This window comes from Aulonocara sp. 'chitande type north' Nkhata Bay, linkage group LG14, assembly GCF_057382095.1.
Source record: "Aulonocara sp. 'chitande type north' Nkhata Bay isolate Kocher_YH1m ecotype deep benthic linkage group LG14, A_spYH_male_GT1.1, whole genome shotgun sequence".
NCBI classification, from domain to species: Eukaryota; Metazoa; Chordata; class Actinopteri; order Cichliformes; family Cichlidae; genus Aulonocara; species Aulonocara sp. 'chitande type north' Nkhata Bay.
This window is the reverse complement of record NC_141357.1, coordinates 1113709-1131298: the sequence shown is the minus strand read 5'-3', so window position 1 is coordinate 1131298 and position 17590 is coordinate 1113709. Positions and strand designations below refer to the sequence as shown.

The 17590-nt window shown below is 43.9% G+C and overlaps 1 protein-coding gene across 5 annotated transcripts in view; it reads left to right on the top strand.

Annotated features, from left to right (window-relative positions):
* zbtb44 (zinc finger and BTB domain containing 44) overlaps positions 1-11642 on the top strand; it is a 40206-nt gene extending 28564 nt beyond the window's left edge. The window contains exons 7-11 of one of the 5 annotated variants that reach the window (XR_015124563.1): positions 794-875; positions 963-2051; positions 2485-2709; positions 2841-3099; positions 10578-11641. The gene's annotated coding sequence lies outside the window, so the exon portion shown is untranslated. Of the gene's footprint in view, positions 1-790; positions 2052-2484; positions 3100-10577 lie in introns of all 5 variants that reach the window. The other 4 variants (XR_015124560.1, XR_015124562.1, XR_015124564.1 and 1 more) reach the window with 4 other exon arrangements.
* Positions 11643-17590: the final 5948 nt, after the last annotated feature.

The window sequence follows — 17590 nt, the reverse complement described above, 5'->3', positions numbered from 1 at the left end:
CTGCTCTGTGTGTGAATGCACTCACTGTGTGTTCACCCTGCTGTCATATGACAGATAATGTATTTGAGTGGGTGAATTTTGTGACCCTTCCTCAGCGGCACTGAAGTGGCCGAGGGATTTCTAAAGAGGGGTGGACATGGAGTAGCGCCAGCTACTTCAACACTTACTTTAAAGGTGATTAAATGTTTCCTGTTGATCCACCTGTTTCACTCTTGGCCTCCCCTCAGTCACCTCTGCGAATGATCTTGGTCTATTCCACCAGTATGACACGATTTTAATATTTTGACAAATAATTTAACGTCTTGTGATGAAACTAGCTGCTTTGGTTTGTAGATGCAGTGTTGATGATCGGGGAGCTTCAAGCTTAAAGAAATTAAATAGCAGTGCAGTAATGAATCACAGTTCATATTGCTGATGTGATCAGCTAGCTAGCAGGGCTGCACGTTATCTATCATATGTTTCTGTGAGCCTGGAAGCATCTCAAACACGGGCTGTGTTTCTTTGTATCCACGAGTCCATACGTTTATAAGGCCGTAGCATGTGTTCATGGAGGTATATAACTGGAAGAAGTATCCTTACCTCTCCCTGTCTCCTGTCTGTGTCACTGCCCAGTTAGCATTATAGTGCATGGATACTCCATTAATGCAGCACAGCTCTGTGCAGCACTCCCTTGCCTACTGTGCTGCTAGTAAACGTTTCAGGATGAAGTGTTTTGCAGGTAGTGCTCTCGCGCTGTGAACTGTAACACATGCTCATGCAAACTGCTCACGTTCTTCTCTGTTTGTTCTAGCAGAAGCACACAGGAGCAGGGTAAGAGAAGATGGCTTGGATTTGCAGCCGTCACTTTGAAAGCTTTTGCTGACTGCTGAGCGATAGTAAGTAGTAAAACACATTTATTCATATGAACATGTGCCAGACGGTGACTGTTTCCAAACATTATCCACCCACCTGTCTATCTTCAGGCTAGGAGCACATTTTCCAGCAGCAAACCATCCAGTGGGTTACATAATAAAGTCAAGATTTACTGTACGGCTGGTCAGCCTAGTGGCAGTCCTGACTTCCTATCCAAGCTCTGGGAAGGTGGCATCCTGCCCACCTGGGACTCGTATGGTTTCTAAGAACCATCTCCCATTCAGAAGCCGAGCTGTCCAAGCTGCTGCTGCTGCCTGTAGCCATGCTACATACTTCTGTTTGAGGTTATGTGAAATAGATTTATTGCTTTAGAAGAATCAGTGTGAAACTGCTCTGCATGGACACTTTGGGGTAATTGAGTTATACGATGGCCTGAGAGTCTTTGTGTGGCTCTCCGGATTTTCAGGAAAATGGTTCCATGTGTTTGGGTGTGTTTACATCAGTCTTTGTAGACAGGAGCAGTTAGTCTTCACCTTTAGCTCTGCTAAAGACACTGGGTAATGCCTGCCTGCGCTCGGAGCAGCGTCATTCACACCAACTGTGTGTCCCAGCTGATAACAGCAGAGCTGATGCACAGGAGTCCTTTCACCGACACTTACGGTTGGATGTGGTGACAGAAAATAACTTCCATCTGTAGGAGTAACAGGAGCCTTTTAAATCTGTCTGCCTGTTGTTACTAATGGTTTACTGATTTAGAGAGAGCACAAGAAACACTGACATATAACAGATTTAGTGATTGGCACATCCAGCAGACACTTACGTAATGAAAACAGTATATTTGGACAATAAAAAATAAAAACATTTCTACACAGATCCTCAGAGGCTCAAATGTAAAACAAACTGTCACGGCGGGGCGAGCTACGCACAGTAGCTCGGCGTGCCGGTGTAGCGTGCTGACTAGACCCAAGCGCGGCTACGGCTAACGGTGGGTTTGGAGCAGACACGCAGTTATTCCAGTAACGATCAGTGCACGAAGCGTGGCTTCGGAACTGTCGTTACAGACAGAGAGCGAGCGGAGCCGGGAAGAGAAAAAGGATTGAAGGGAAAAACACTCACGGTTGCTGAATCAGGCGGAGACTGACGTCGGCAGAGTTTCGGAGCTCCTGACACGAAGAGAATGATGTCTGAGCGGCGAACAGGTGGGTGGCTTTTAACCCCGGCCCCGTGATCAGCTGATCACCAGCTGACACAAACGTTTAAAGAAATGAGCGTTAAATTAAATATGCTAATTTCAGCTCCATTTTTTAAATTCTTGGGTAGCAGCTTGATTTACGACTAATTTCTTCTGATTGGCTGTGCCTCAGAGACAGAAGCTTTTTGCTGCTGGTGGGAGGGGCTTTACAGCCGAGGCTGTGCTCCTCTCTTTAACACCGTAGACCCAAGAGTAGGAAACAACATGTTGAAAGCTGAATGCTAAGAGCAGGGAGATGGCGTGAGCGACATTAGAAAATATGCACACCAAACTAAAGGATTTCAAAAGCACGTATTTATGACATAAACTTTAAGATTCCTGAGTTCAGTGGTTGTTGTTGGTGCCACATAAGCTAGTCTGAGATTTTCCTTCATCTCCAGGGTTTCCAGAGAACGGTCTGAAGAAGGGAAAACTGTTCTCCGGGGGAAATGCTTTGTTGGTGTCAGAACAGACCAGACTGCTTCAAGCTGACGGAAACGCAACACCAACCAAGCTACGCAGACAAGCATCTCTGAACGCACAACACGTCAAACCGTGAAACAGGAGGGCCACACACTGAAGAAGAACCACACCAAACACGTTTCGAGAAAGAACAGGAAACTCAGGTGACAACTCAGTTTCACGACAGTAAGGAGAGTGGCCGGCATCGCCTGGTTCGATGAGTAGTTGATGTGGTAGACGGTAATTTGGTGTAAACAGCATGAAAGCATGAAGCCATCCTTCCTTGTGTCAGTAGTTCACAATAATGGTGGCGTGTGGAAAATAACGAGTTCACCGTACTCAAAAGACCTCAACAGTCACCAGATCTCAGTGCAGTGGAGCAGCTTTGGGATGCGGTGGAGATCGCCGTGGATGTGCAGCCAACAAATCTGCAGTGACTCTGCGAGGCTTTCACGTCATTGTGGACCAAAATCTGGAGGAAATGTTTCCAGGTCCTTGTTTAAGCTGCGCCACGGTTCTGAAAGCAAAAGGGGTCCAAACTTAAAAAAGGACCGGTGAGTGTATGACCTACCACACATTATCAGCCGTGTACATGTAAAAATATACTTACTGCGTGTCCTGAGGTAGAGAATCTGGAAGTCAGGTTTCATTACTTCCTGTGCCCTGATATTAGGACATGTGGGTAGATTAAATCTGTGTGATGTGACAAAGTGCTGACACTGGCCCGTGTGCCAGATGTTTAGTGCAGTCTGAACCTTGAGCTACAGTACTGGCTCACAGCATTTACTTGCACACACACGCTGACTTCATTCCTTAAAAATGAGTTCATGTTTAGTGTGAACATCCACGACTGGAATGGAAGATACATGACAAAATACGGAAAAGCAGAAGCAGTCGTCTTTAAATTACACTGGATATGTGATGGGTGACATAGTGGTGATGAAGACGTGGGAGGCGAGACACTGAATCTGGGCTGCTTCACTTAGTAGAGCTGTGAACAGCAGTAGCTGTCCAAATGTATAGTTTAAGTCTTATTTTACCAGAAGTTTATAAAGCACATAATTATGGAATAGGAAACAATAACCTGGTTTTAGTCTTTTAATAAATAGTCCATCTTATCTTAATGACCTTGTAGTACCATATCACCCAAGGCTGGACTGGGACAAAAAATCGGCCCGGGCATTTTGACTAGAGACCGGCCCACCAGGATAAAGATTGAAAATGTGACGTCATTCAGGGGTAAAACCGCAAAGGATTCTGGGAACTTGTGGCAAGAGGTACTAGCGCACGCAGGCTTTCAATTGAACTCAGTCACACAGCGATAAAAAGAAACACAAAAATGTCAAGAAGCTGTTGTATTATTAACTGCAATAGCCGGTCGCATGACAGCCACGGGAAGCCGACGGGTAAAGAGATCGTTTTTTTTTTTTTTATCGGATTACGTCATTGAAGAGAAATTTTTTAAGCCATGTTTCCGAAGTAAGAGGCGACGGATGGTCTGGATATACCAAATATAACGTCCCAGAACACTCCAGCTCACAGGTTAGTCTGCTCCAAGCATTCCCACAAAGGTCAGTCTGCTGTTGTAGTTAATGCTTCATTTTTCTTAACATAATTGGTGATACAGGTTACACGCAAGTCTGGCGCTGAACAGAAATGGTCGCGCTATGCTCCTCCCTCGTCATGCTCTGTCGATATATTACCTCACTCTGTCCTGTCTGGGTCTATCACCAGCATTGGTCCCACATTACTATCCATCATCAACAGTTCACTGAGGCAAGGCTATGTTCCATCTTATTTTAAACATGCTGAGGTAACTCCTCTGTTAAAAAAAACAATCTCGATCCTAGCTCTGCTAGTAATTACTGACCTATTTCAAAATTGCCATTTGTCAGTAAATTACTTGAAAAAATTGTTGAAAATCAGTTCAGGTCTCTATTATGTCAATTACAGATTCTTGACCCTTTTCAGTCTGGCTTTCAAAAGCAGCACTCTACAGAGACCGCTCTCTTAAGAGTCTATAATGATCTGTTAATGGCATCTGACGCAGGGAACTGTTCTGTGATCATTTTGCTTGATCTTAGTGCAGCTTTTGACACCATCGACCACAAAATCCTACTTAACAGGCTCAAGGTTTTGGCTGGTGTATCTGGCTCTGCCCTAGACTGGTTTTCTTCCTACTTATCAGACAGGACCTTCTCTGTTAGGACTGATAGGTTCTCCTCTAACACTGCTGCCCTGACCTGTGGTGTCCCACAGGGCTCAGTTTTAGGTCCATTACTATTTTCTTTTTATATGCTTCCTTTAGCTAGTATCATTCAATCTTTTAGCAACCTGTCTTATCATTTTTATGCTGATGACATTCAGCTCCATATGTCCTTTAAGCCTCATCAGCTGGATAGGCTGTCCACCCTAGTCCAGTGCTTAACCCAGGTTTCTGATTGGCTTTCAAGCAACTACCTCGTTCTAAATACTAACAAGACCGAGACCATGATCATAGCTCCTCCTGAGCTACATTCTAAAATCAGGTTCTTGCCTCTTTCTGTCCATCTGTCAAGTCAAATATTCGAAATCTTGGAGTAATATTTGACTCTTCTCTGGGCCTTGACTCTCATGTAAAATCTTTGTCTCGTTCCTGTTTCTATCATTTAAGAAACATATCTAAACTGCGACATATGGTTTCCTCAGCTGAACTGGAAAAACTCATTCATGCATTTGTGTCATCACGCTTAGATTACTGTAATTCCCTGTTTACTAGCTTGGATAAATCATCTCTCTCTCGCCTCCAGACAATACAAAACGCAGCAGCCAGATTACTAACTCGCTCTACCAAGCGTGTTCACATCACTCCCATCTTATATTCTTTACATTGGCTCCCAATAGAGTTTAGAATTCGCTTTAAAATTCTTGTTTAAACATACAGAGCACTAAACGGCTCCAGATTACTTATCCAAGCTTCTTTTAAAATACACTGCTGCTCGTCATCTCCGCTCACAGACTCAGAGTCTCTTAGTTGTTCCCCGTACACGACTGAAGACAAAAGGGGGCGGAGCCTTTCAGTCTGTTGCACCAAGGCTGTGGAACAGTTTACCACTACAATTACGTTTGCTTGACTCTGTGGATTCTTTTAAAAAACAGTTAAAAACTCTTCTGTTCAAACAAGCCTTTTGTTGATCTACATATTTTATTTTATTTTTTTTTACATTATTTACATTTGATCTTTTACATTGTATATAATGTCTATTGATTTTATTGTTTATTTTAATATTTTAATATTTGTGTACAGCGCTTTGTGATTGCCTGTCTGCGAAAAGCGCTTAATAAATAAAGTTTACTTACTTACTAAAGTTTACTTTGTTTATTGTGCATAAATAGTGAATTGTCCTGACACAATATTGCGTTTCGCTTCTGTTATTATGGTACATTGACAAAAACATATACTTTTATTCACAGGAGAAAACAGTTGTTCTGTATCACTAATTGTCCAGTACGATTACAGCATACAGTATTATTGTCACTGCTACATTTCTGTGATGCTACCAGAAATTATTTCCACTACTAATTAATTACCGTTGAGCTCAAAGGTCCTATTAATAAACGGTTAACGAATGTGTATTTATTTCCTCGTATCTTTTCTTTGTCTTTTCGTCGAGTCTGTCTTTGTACGGACCGGCATTGTTCTCCTTTTGTTTTGTACATTCCTTTTTTTGCGGCAAAGAAAAAACAAGAAGGTATTGGAACCGAAGAATGAACGTTTTGCGGTGCTGCAAATGCTTGCATTTGATGCGGTACTTGGATTGTTTTGCCACGAGTTCCCGGCATGCAATGCGCGAAAGTCACATGATTGCTAAAGAAGGGGGCGGGTGCATTTGGCCTCCTCGGCTGTAATTGGTCCAGCCCAGAGTCGATCATGACCAATTGGCCAATCCAACACCTTTCATTGTATATACTCTTCCTAAAAAAAAAAAAAAAAAAATCCATCGGCCCATAAAAACAAAAAATCGCCAGCGGCCCACCGCCGCCCGGTATGCCCGATGGCCAGTCCAGCTATGATATCACCCTATTGCCGTACATTTTGGGAGGAACACCCTTCAACTGGTGCGGGAGTATGAAAGGGAATCAAGGAAACTAGCGGATTATAGGAACCATCTCCGTTTCAACCTAAGATGCAGACAAAGCAGAGTTGTTCCTAAGAGCCTGCGCCTTGGATCCACTGTCAGGGGATACAGAGCAGACTTGATTCTACAGAGAGCACAAAATCACCTTTTAAGTGAAAGGATAAGACAGGTCCATTTCACTATAGATGCCCTCCAGATCAAGATCAGCCAGACCCTGCAGGAACTGGAAATCCTTCTACCCTCTCCAATCTTAGAAGAGGTTTACAAGTTTGTGGACAAAGCTCAGCGGGCCCAACACTCTAAAGGAAAAGAAAGACAACGCAGGAAATTTCACACCTTGCTTTCAAAAACACACACTCCTCAGTCTGAACCTACACAACCCAGAGAAGAAAACACACCTGAAGACAGTCAGGAGAAATGGGTGAAGAACTTTTCAGACAGGATTCTCACTGAACCTGAAAAGAGAGTATTAGCCAAAGGACTCAATTTTGCCATTTCTCCACAACAGCTGCCCATAGTGGACCTCATCACAGCCACAGAAACCGCCATACGGATTAATAAATTATCACAGACAGAAGCAGAGCAAATCAGGATGAAAGTCTCAGCCACGCTCTCCAGTGCCAAAGTCCCTCATCCAACCTCACAATACAGGAAAAGAAGGCCGTCGCTTCCCTGAGCAAAGACCACAACATCACTGTTTTACCAGCTGATAAGGGAAGATGCACCGTGGTCCTAAACACTACAGATTACCATACAAAGATCACAACTCTCCTCAGTGACAACAATACCTACGGAGCCTTAAAGCGAGACCCCACAAGCAGCTACAAAAAGAAAGTTATAGCTTGCCTTCAAGACTTTGAAAAGGACAAAATCACTGACCGCCTTACATATCACCGCCTTTACCCAGGGGATGCCATACCCTGCATCTATGGACTTCCTAAGATCCACAAAGAAGCTGTCCCACTCAGACCCATTGTCCCATAGTCAGTAGCATAAACTCAGCCACTTATAACATTGCTAAACACCTTGCTACCATCCTTGCTCCTCTCGTGGGGAACACCCCACACCACATCAAGAACTCCACCGACTTCACCGACAAGGTCCAGAAACTTCCCCTGGATCCAGATGAAACCATGGTGTCCTTTGATGTAGTCTCTCTCTTCACCTGCATACCCACCACGGAGGCCGTGGAGACGGTCAGAAAACGACTACAAGAAGAAAGCTCCTTGGAGGACAGGACCAACTTCACACCTGATCAGATCTGCACACTGTTAGACCTCTGCCTCACCACTACATACTTCAAATACAACGAAGGCTTCTACAGACAAACACATGGCTGTGCCATGGGCTCCCCCGTGTCACCTATTGTAGCAACCTTTACAGTGGGGCAAAAAAGTATTTAGTCAGCCACCGATTGTGCAAGTTCCCCCACTTAAAATGATGACAGAGGTCAGTAATTTGCACCAGAGGTACACTTCAACTGTGAGAGACAGAATGTGAAAAAAAAATCCATGAATCCACATGGTAGGATTTGTAAAGAATTTATTGGTAAATCAGGGTGGAAAATAAGTATTTGGTCACCTCAAACAAGGAAAATCTCTGGCTCTCACAGACCTGTAATGTCTTCTGTAAGAAGCTTTTCTGTCCCCCACTCGTTACCTGTATGAATGGCACCTGTTTGAACTCATTATCTGTATAAAAGACACCTGTCCACAGCCTCAAACAGTCAGACTCCAAACTCCGCCATGGCCAAGACCAAAGAGCTTTCGAAGGACACCAGGAAAAGTATTGTAGACCTGCACCAGACTGGGAAGAGTGTATCTACAATAGGCAAGCAGCTTGGTGTGAAAAAATCAACTGTGGGAGCAATCATCAGAAAATGGAAGACATACAAGACCACTGATAATCTCCCTCGATCTGGGGCTCCACGCAAGATCTCATCCCGTGGGGTCAAAATGATCATGAGAACGGTGAGCAAAGATCCCAGAACCACACGGGGGGACCTGGTGAATGACCTGCAGAGAGCTGGGACCAAAGTAACAAAGGTCACCATCAGTAACACACTACAACGGCAGGGAATCAAATCCCGCAGTGCCAGACGTGTTCCGCTGCTGAAGCCAGTGCATGTCCAGGCCCGTCTGAAGTTTGCCAGAGAGCACATGGATGATACAGCAGAGGATTGGGAGAATGTCATGTGGTCAGATGAAACCAAAGTAGAACTTTTTGGTATAAACTCAACTCGTCGTGTTTGGAGGAAGAAGAATACTGAGTTGCATCCCAAGAACACCATACCTACTGTGAAGCATGGGGGTGGAAACATCATGCTATGGGGCTGTTTTTCTGCCAAGGGGACAGGACGACTGATCCGTGTTAAGGACAGAATGAATGGGGCCATGTATCGTGAGATTTTGAGCCAAAACCTCCTTCCATCAGTGAGAACTTTGAAGATGAAACGAGGCTCTGGAGCCACCTCCACAGGACAAGACTCAGCAGTCCATCTGCATCTAAAGGTCAAAGGTCACTCATTCGAGGATGCCAATGTTCACATTTTGGACAGAGAGGACAGATGGTTTGAAAGAGGAGTGAAAGAAGCATCTATGTCCACTGTGAGCGACCATCTTTGAACAGAGGCGGGGTTTACGACACCAACTCTCTGCCATCTATAATCCAGTTTTGAGATCCTTCCCAGACGCCTTAACGCCCACTCACATCATGGGCCATCTGACCTCAGGAAATCACATGATAAGGTGGGGCCAGGTTTCACAATGAACACACCCGAAACTCTGGCTGATTGGGACCCACACCCAGTTTCACACCTTGGCTCAGGCGATTAGAGGATCATCAGGGGGTCCTTTTGTCCCTCGTTGGGGGGAAACTCCCACTAGGTTTATATCTGGGACTCTCCAACATTTGACCTTAGAACTGAAGAAGCTTCTCAGATGAGAGGTGAAACGTCTTCAAGCAACTTAAAGAAGTCCAGACGCTTTTCTTTACAAGCTCCTTTGATCGCCCTATTAGAGCACTTCGCTCTCGCTCTGCAGGCCTACTTGTTGTTCCTAGAGTATTTAAAAGTAGAATGGGAGGCAGAGCCTTCAGTTTTCAGGCCCCTCTTCTGTGGAACCAGCTTCCAGTTTGGATTCAGGAGACAGACACTATCTCTACTTTCAAGATTAGGCTTCACACCCCTGTCTCTCTTCCACAGCATGTCCTTATCCTGTCTTCCTTCTCTCTCCCCCACCAATCACAGCAGATGGCCCCGCCCCTCCCTCAGCCTGGTTCTGCTGGAGGTTTCTTCCTGTTAAAAGGGAGTTTTTCCTTCCCTCTGTCGCCAAAGTGCTGCTCATAGGGGGTCATATAATTGTTGGGTTTTTCTCTGTACCATCTACTGTACAATATAAAGCGCCTGGAGGCGACTGCGGTTGTGATTTGGTGCTGTGTAAATAAAACTGAATTGAACATAAAAGGAAAAAGAGACCTTTCCCCCTGTATGTGTAGCATACAGTTTAAACATACAGTGACTCCTGTTGGATATCATAATGTAAACTGAGTGCTTGCAAGTGAACAATAAATTACAAAAGTCAGATGTGGTGAAAAAAATGAATAACAATTTCCAGTTCAGAGCGTGACATCATCTGGCAGTATTTCTTGATGTGTTAAAAGAGGACAAACCAGAGATTTAATGTGAGCATCCAGAGTGAAAGCTGCAAAAGTCGCCCCAAGGTTCCTGATAGAAGGTTTAGCAAATGTGTCAGGGGCACCTCGAGTTTCCATGACCTTAGTTACAAATGTGTCAGGGACGTAAACACGGACTTTTTCCGGACTGGCAGCAAATTCCTAATGTTGTAAACCTCAACATCTGGCAATAAACCCATTCTGATTCTGATTCTGATTCTGATTCTGTTTTCTCTTCACAGAGTTAATGGCCTCTCAGGCTGTGTGACTCCTAAATGACAGTGACAGCAGCGCTGCGGTGGTGGTGGAGTGGATTTCATCTTCTGCTGAAGCGCTGTACGTCAGTGGTGCTGCATCACGTCTTTGCTCTGCAGCTGCTGGGCACCTGAAGCTTCTCAAGTATCAGACGTCTTTGGAACATTGCAGTGATGTTCTTGCATCTTGGAGTCAGACATGCTTTATGAGGTTGTCTAATGGCATTCATACGTACTTACATAAGCTTAATTTATCAATGAGGTATTTGGCCTCGCACTCCGTTTGCCCATGTAACAGTCTGCTGTCACGCTGTATGATTTGGTTAGCAGGAGTACGCTTGAAATCAAACCTCTTTTATCCGAGTAGTGCCAGCAGCGTTATCGGAAAAGTGTGTAAGTGTGAATCCTGGGGTAAGGCTTCCTGTCTGATTATTCACTTTGTGCTCAAAACCATCAGCATCACAGCAAAACTGGGAGCGACTGCATGCTGCAGCACTATCTATCAGTTATTTCCAGAAGTCTGCACACAGTCAGCTCGGAAACGCTGAACTGGAGACGACGCTCTGTTTTGATGACTCAGGCTGTTCATTTGCAAAAGTGTCACCAGGCATTTGTCAGAGCGTCTCCTCACGAGGATGTGCAACAATGATTCTGCGGGTATGAGTTAACCTGGGCAAACTTTACCTGTGTTCACATGTGCACCTGCTATAAAGGGTGTGAGCAAAAAGAGGGGCTGTGCCGAGGGTGAGTCTCTGAATAGCAGGTCGTGGTCAGTAACTTTGCTTGAAAGCTTTACCCTTCAAAGCCGCATCCTCACACCGTGACATACAGCGCTATAGAAAGCACACTGAACTTTTCACGTCACAGAATCTCCCACATCGACAAACGCGGCGACGATCCAGTCACTAACCTTTGTGCTGGTGCACGGCCCCTCTGGCCCCCGAGCCGATGCCACCATAATAGGGCTCATATGATTGTTGGGTTTTTCTCTGTGTCATGAAGCGCCTTGAGGCGACTTTTATTGTGATTTGGCGCTATATAAATAAAATTGAACTGAATAAAAACAAAGTGGACTCCTGTTCTGGATTTCAGATGACATGTTGGGGTTTGGGATAAGATGAAAGCAATGAAATACAGTTCTGTCTCTGTGCTGTGGTTCATTTCTATTTCAAACAGCAATCGATTGTCTGGCAACAATCTTTTCTAAAACCCTGGCGAGAAATGGAAGTCTGGAAAAGGTTCTAAAATTATCCAAGGACTTAATATCCAGAGAATATGTTTTCAGAAGAGAATCGTACACTTGTTTTTATTTGAAATAAACCGGGACAGTCAGGAGTGAGGAATTCATTACAGACAGAATGTGCAGCTTCTTTTAGGAATCTCACGGGGAGCTTATCCAGAGCACATCAGGGCCTCATTGTATTAATCATCTCAGCGAGAGCCTCCATAGAAACAGAGTGTTTGACTGAAGTTCAGATGACTAACGACAGGTCAAATTGTGTTAAAACCCTGCTAACACACACACATGCCAAATATCTCTTGGATGCATCAATCGCACTGTGACTGTGTGTGGATGTTATATAGAAAGCAGTTATGTCAAAAAGCATATAAAAAGGTGCTTCTGTGACTGAGGCAGGTTCTGTAAGGCAGCGGTCTCCAACCTTTTTTGTGCCACGGACCGGTTTATGCCCGACAATATTTTCACGGACCGGCCTTTAAGGTGTCGAGGATAAATACAACAAAATAAAACTAGTACCGGTACCGAAAAAAAGAAGATTTATTCATAACACACTGAAAAGACCCAGGAAAACCGAGTTAACGATAAAAACGATAACAAAATCACGCTGAAAACCGATAAAAACCCTGAAAACTACACATTTCACACCTGAGCCTCAACTCTCGCAGCCCGGTACCAAACGACTCACGGACCGGTACCGGTCCGAGGCCCGGGGGTTGGGGACCGCTGCTGTAAAGCACTCTAAATGCTCAGCTAGAGTAGAAAAACGCTGTATAAGAACCAGGCCATTTATCATATGGATAGAAAGGGTTCATGCATGTCGTCCTGTTAAATGAGACTCGTGGGCAGGTTGGGGCAGCGACTGCTGTGCCGATGGCTCGTTATAAAAGTACGGGCTCAGGTGTGGTAAAGGAAAGCTGACCTGTGGCTATAAGCTGTGGATACTGGCCAGTGGAACAAGATCACAGACATGACCTTTGTGTGAAGAGACTGGGTGAAGAGCTCAATCATGCAGAACGTCCTAGCATAGATACACTGGATCTTATGTAGCACTTCTCTGCTATAACATAGCACTCGAAGCACTTTGTATGTAGCTTAATCCCTTTGCATCAAAAGGAGACAGCTGAATGGGTTCAGGCATCAGACTGGGACCCCTGTTGGAAATTTTCTTTAGGCATGTCCAACTGAGACAAACATAGGACATTCTGGACAACTGTCTCTCAGTTTGCTTGGGAACCAGTTTGGTCTTCTCTGCTTGGACCAATTTATTTTGTGACCTGGACGAAGGTAAGTGTTGGATGATGGATTGTGGCCTGTGAACATGGTTGTTACTGTTTATTGTGCAATACAAACTGCACTTTTTTAACAATCATAATTGTGACGTGTAGGAGAAGATACATTTCTAATAAATGGTTTGGTTTTACAGGTGTGCTGTCATGTGTGCATACTCCCAGCATGGTGTTGATATCCACCATGTAAGAGGAGCCTTTCCCAGTAAATCTCCCCCAGGCTACTCTGCAGTATCACTTAGATTAAAGTGCAGAGTTTAGACATTTATGAAGAGTCATTTTATGACCTACTGCTCAGTATCACAGCAGTGAACTCCATTAGTGCTAAAACTCTTTATAAAAGAGGTGTCTGAAAGTAAGGCTGAAGGGAGCCAGTCTGTTCTGTGTGTACTTGGCCTATGTGCACCACCTGTGGAATTCCCATAGTCTTTACCAACACAGGTACAGACATTCATTCTTAGAGAATTCCTTCACAACATTCCTGTTTGTTTGGTTGTTGGGAAACATGAATGTGTTTCAGAGTACGCACGATCTGATATCCTCGTGTTGGTGTTGTTCCCAGATCAACATACTAAATGTTGTTCCAGGATCAACATTGCAAGTGACAACATTGCAAGGATCAACACGACGATATCAGATCATCCTTCAGGCTACAGCGCTCCCTCGCTATGACGCGGTTCACCTTTCGCGGCCTCGCTGTTTCGCAGATTGTTTTGTGTGCAGTTTTCCATGGCTTTTTTTGTTCGTTTGTTTTTACAGCGTATTGTGTTCTGACTGGCTGTAGACCATTGTCAACCAATCTCGTGCTGTGTCTCCTGTACAGTACAGAATGCGTTCAGCTTGTCAAATTTACATAAATCTTCGATCCCTATCAATCAATCAATCAATCTTTATTTATAAAGCACTTTTCATACAGAAAAAATGTAGCACAAAGTGCTTTACATAGTTAAAAGCAGCCCACCCCACCCTCCAACTCACTCCCCACACTCTCAATACACATATATCCCCCCACCCCCACCCACACACACATACACACACGCGCACACTTAAAGAGTAAAAATTGGGCTGAGCTCACATGAGCCAAGTGAGGAAACATTATAACAGAGAGCCGTCTGCACCGGGAGCCGGTCACAGACCGCAGCCTCCGGGCTGGGCACACAGCAGGAGGGAGGCCAAGGAGCCCCCCAACCAGGCTGAGAGGACCCCAGAGACCCAGCAGCCACGGTCAATAACAGCCCCGGTGCAGAGAGCGCCCTCCAAGGAAACACTGGAGATATGACGCAATACGATATATACAGGGTAAAATGATAAAATAAATAAGAACAGGATACAATATAAATATAAATATAAATAGAGTAAGAAGATTAAAAAATGAATAAGAATAAAATCAAAAAATATTAGGTAAATCCTAAATTAATAATAGAATAACAGGATAGAATAAATAAGCATAAAATAAATAAACGCTAAGTAAAAGCTAAATTAAAAAGGTGGGTCTTGAGCCTGTTCTTAAAAACATGTACGTTCTCTGCGGCCCTGAGCTCCTCCGGCAGGCTGTTCCACAGACGAGGACCATACCACTGAAAAGCTGCCTCTCCGTGAGTATGTGTCCTGACTTTAGGGACAATCAAAAGGCCAGCACCAGAGGACCTCAGGGTCCGCGAGGGTTCGTATGGTAAAAGCAGATCTGAGAGATAAGAAGGCCCAAGACCATTAAGACATTTAAAAACCAATAAAAGAACTTTAAAATCCTCCTTTGTTTACATATTTATGTAGAACTGCATCTACATGTATGTCAGACATAGATTTTGTATGGTTGGGTAGTCTAGGTATAATAATAATGGATTTAAAATCGATCCTGAAACACACGGGGAGCCAGTGCAGCGATTCTAAAACCGGTGTAATGTGGGCGTAATGTCAGCGTGACTCTGAAGTGCTGGACTGTATGTTTGTAAGTTTTCTCCCCAACAAACACGACAATGCCGATGAAACATTTTGCACTGTCAAAGGCTCCTGCAGTTGCCTTTGGTTTCATTCTATAATACTGGACTTATTTTTCTACGAAGGTTTGAACTTTAGAGTGTTTAAACAAGAGAAAAAAGTCTGAGAAAAGTGTATAAAGTGTGTGGTGAAGGGTTTACGGCCTTAAAACATCTAAAATAATTGTAAAAAATAAAGTTCACCTGTTGCGGGTCATTTTTAGAAAGTAACTCCTGCGATAAACAAGGGACCGCTGTACTTTAATTTTAATTCCATTAGTTTGTGTAATAAAGCTACTGATCAGAAAACTTTGTTTGTTTTTCATTCACTAAGTTGTGAATAGTGGTGGATCATGAGCCACATGAGTTCTTGTTAAATTTCTTTATGCATTTTGAGCTCTTTTCAAATTTGCAACTGCAGGCTAATAGCTAGCCAAACAGCTAGCTATTAGCCTGCAGTTCATGCATTCAGAAAACACCCGCAGTCAGCTTAGGTCATATGGTGGTGTCAGCCCTGGCGTGGACATATTTGTGTCTGACAAATGATGAATTAGTTTGTTTGTTACCCATTTAATCATCTGGTTACTCCACAGATTTGTCTCAAGTGGAAAAATGTGGAAAGATTGAGGTCACATTTTCAATCTAATTTGATCTCTCATTCTCGCTTACTGATGTTCCTGAATGCACCGAGGAGTCGAGTAAGTTTAAGCCATAGGAGAGATTAAAACTCTTTGTCATGGAAAAAATGCGTGAATGCAATAAACAGCAGTGCAGTTATCAAGGCTGAGCGTACATCACATGTGTTTGATAAATAGATAGGCTGGATGAAGAAAACCCACGTGAAAGGAGACAGGCATACACATGTGCAACTTTTATTTGACTTTGGCTACTACAAACACTCAACCGTAACAGTGAATTTTGGAGAAAATGAATCAGATGTTTTCACTACGGGGGATAGCTGGCATGTGTCTACACGTGTGAGCATAAATCTCATGTTCTCAGTCACATGCTTGCTATGTAGAAGAAGAAGCAATGAAATGCATTATTTCGGCGTGCTCTCCTACAACACAATTGATTTGGAGATGCTCAGCATTTGAAGGGCTAATTCTGTAACTGGGAGAAAGCGCTGACCCTTTGTTTTTGTTGGTCTGTCATGAGTCGTGGCTCCAGATACAAAATTAAATTAAGGGCTTAAAATAAAAATCAAATCTTAAGGAAATGAAAGTGTTCATCCAGTTTTGGATCTTGTTAGACCCAGTGAGGGGAGACAATTTTCCAAAGGGAGTGAGTAGGTAGCAAATAACATAAAATTACATAAGCTGCAGAGGAAAGGCTGTAGGCAATGGAGGGGTATAAAAGTTTCAGTGTTCAGCTTGGTGCCCTTTCAAGCTGTCTGCTCATGTGGAAACATATGAACATGTCAAATTCCAGCCTCTTGTTGTGAACAGAGAGGCTGTTTTCAGCACAAACAGTGCAACAGTGCACCACTCAATTTGCATTGCCGTTTCACCAGCTGGGATGGTCTCTAAGTGGCAATAAGTCCCACATTCCTGCTGTGTAGCATTTCTGCTGAGGGTTTCTGATCTGGACACCAGGGACTCGGTGCTGGCTTGGCTAGGTGTTAAGATTTGCAGCTCTCAAAACTTTCTGTTTCAGGAGAAAATATCCCCATTACGCTGCACTGATAAATATAAAGTACAAATTTGCTGTCATTATAAGTAATGCTATTACCTCATCCTGAAGGTTTGCAGCCACTACAAGCTGTAAAGTTATTTTCTACTTTGCATCATTCTGCGGTAGGTCAGATGAGATGTGGCCGAGGGACAAGCTGTCTGTCACGGCTGTTATCTCAGATCCTTTAGTGGCTCAGTCGGTCACGAGAATACACCACGCAAGAGACGTAAAACCTTGTAGCAGGGACCGAAGGCTCGATGGACCAGCTGAGGCTTCGGTGAGCTTTCCCCGACATATATTGAATTGTTATGCTGAGAGCTGGCACGACAGAAAATGATCATTTTTTTCAATTCAGCATACCGAGCGCCTGGATGGCTACAGGGAGATTTTATATCTGACTTTATTGTATTGTGTTAATCGAGTTCTAACTAAGTGGCAACTCTGGCCACTTTAACAAAGCATTAACACGTTACTAGACCTGCAAATAGAAGCTGTGTCTGCCTCAGAGTTTGAGCTGCTGTGTTTGTAGTTTTGGTGGCTTTTGGAGGAATTTCATTGAAGTATTGGACACATACCGTGCTTTGCTGTGAGGTAAAGAAAGTTTACCTCAAGAGACACATGACCAATTCAGTTCAGCGCAAAATCACAACAACAGTCACCTCAAGGCACTTTTCACTGTAAGTAGATCCTACAATAACACATACAGAGAAAAAGCCAACAATCATATGACCCCCTATGAGCAGCTCTTTGGTGACAGTGGGAAGGAAAAACTCCCTTTTAACAGGAAGAAACCTCCGGCAAAACCAGGCTGAGGGAGGGGCGGGG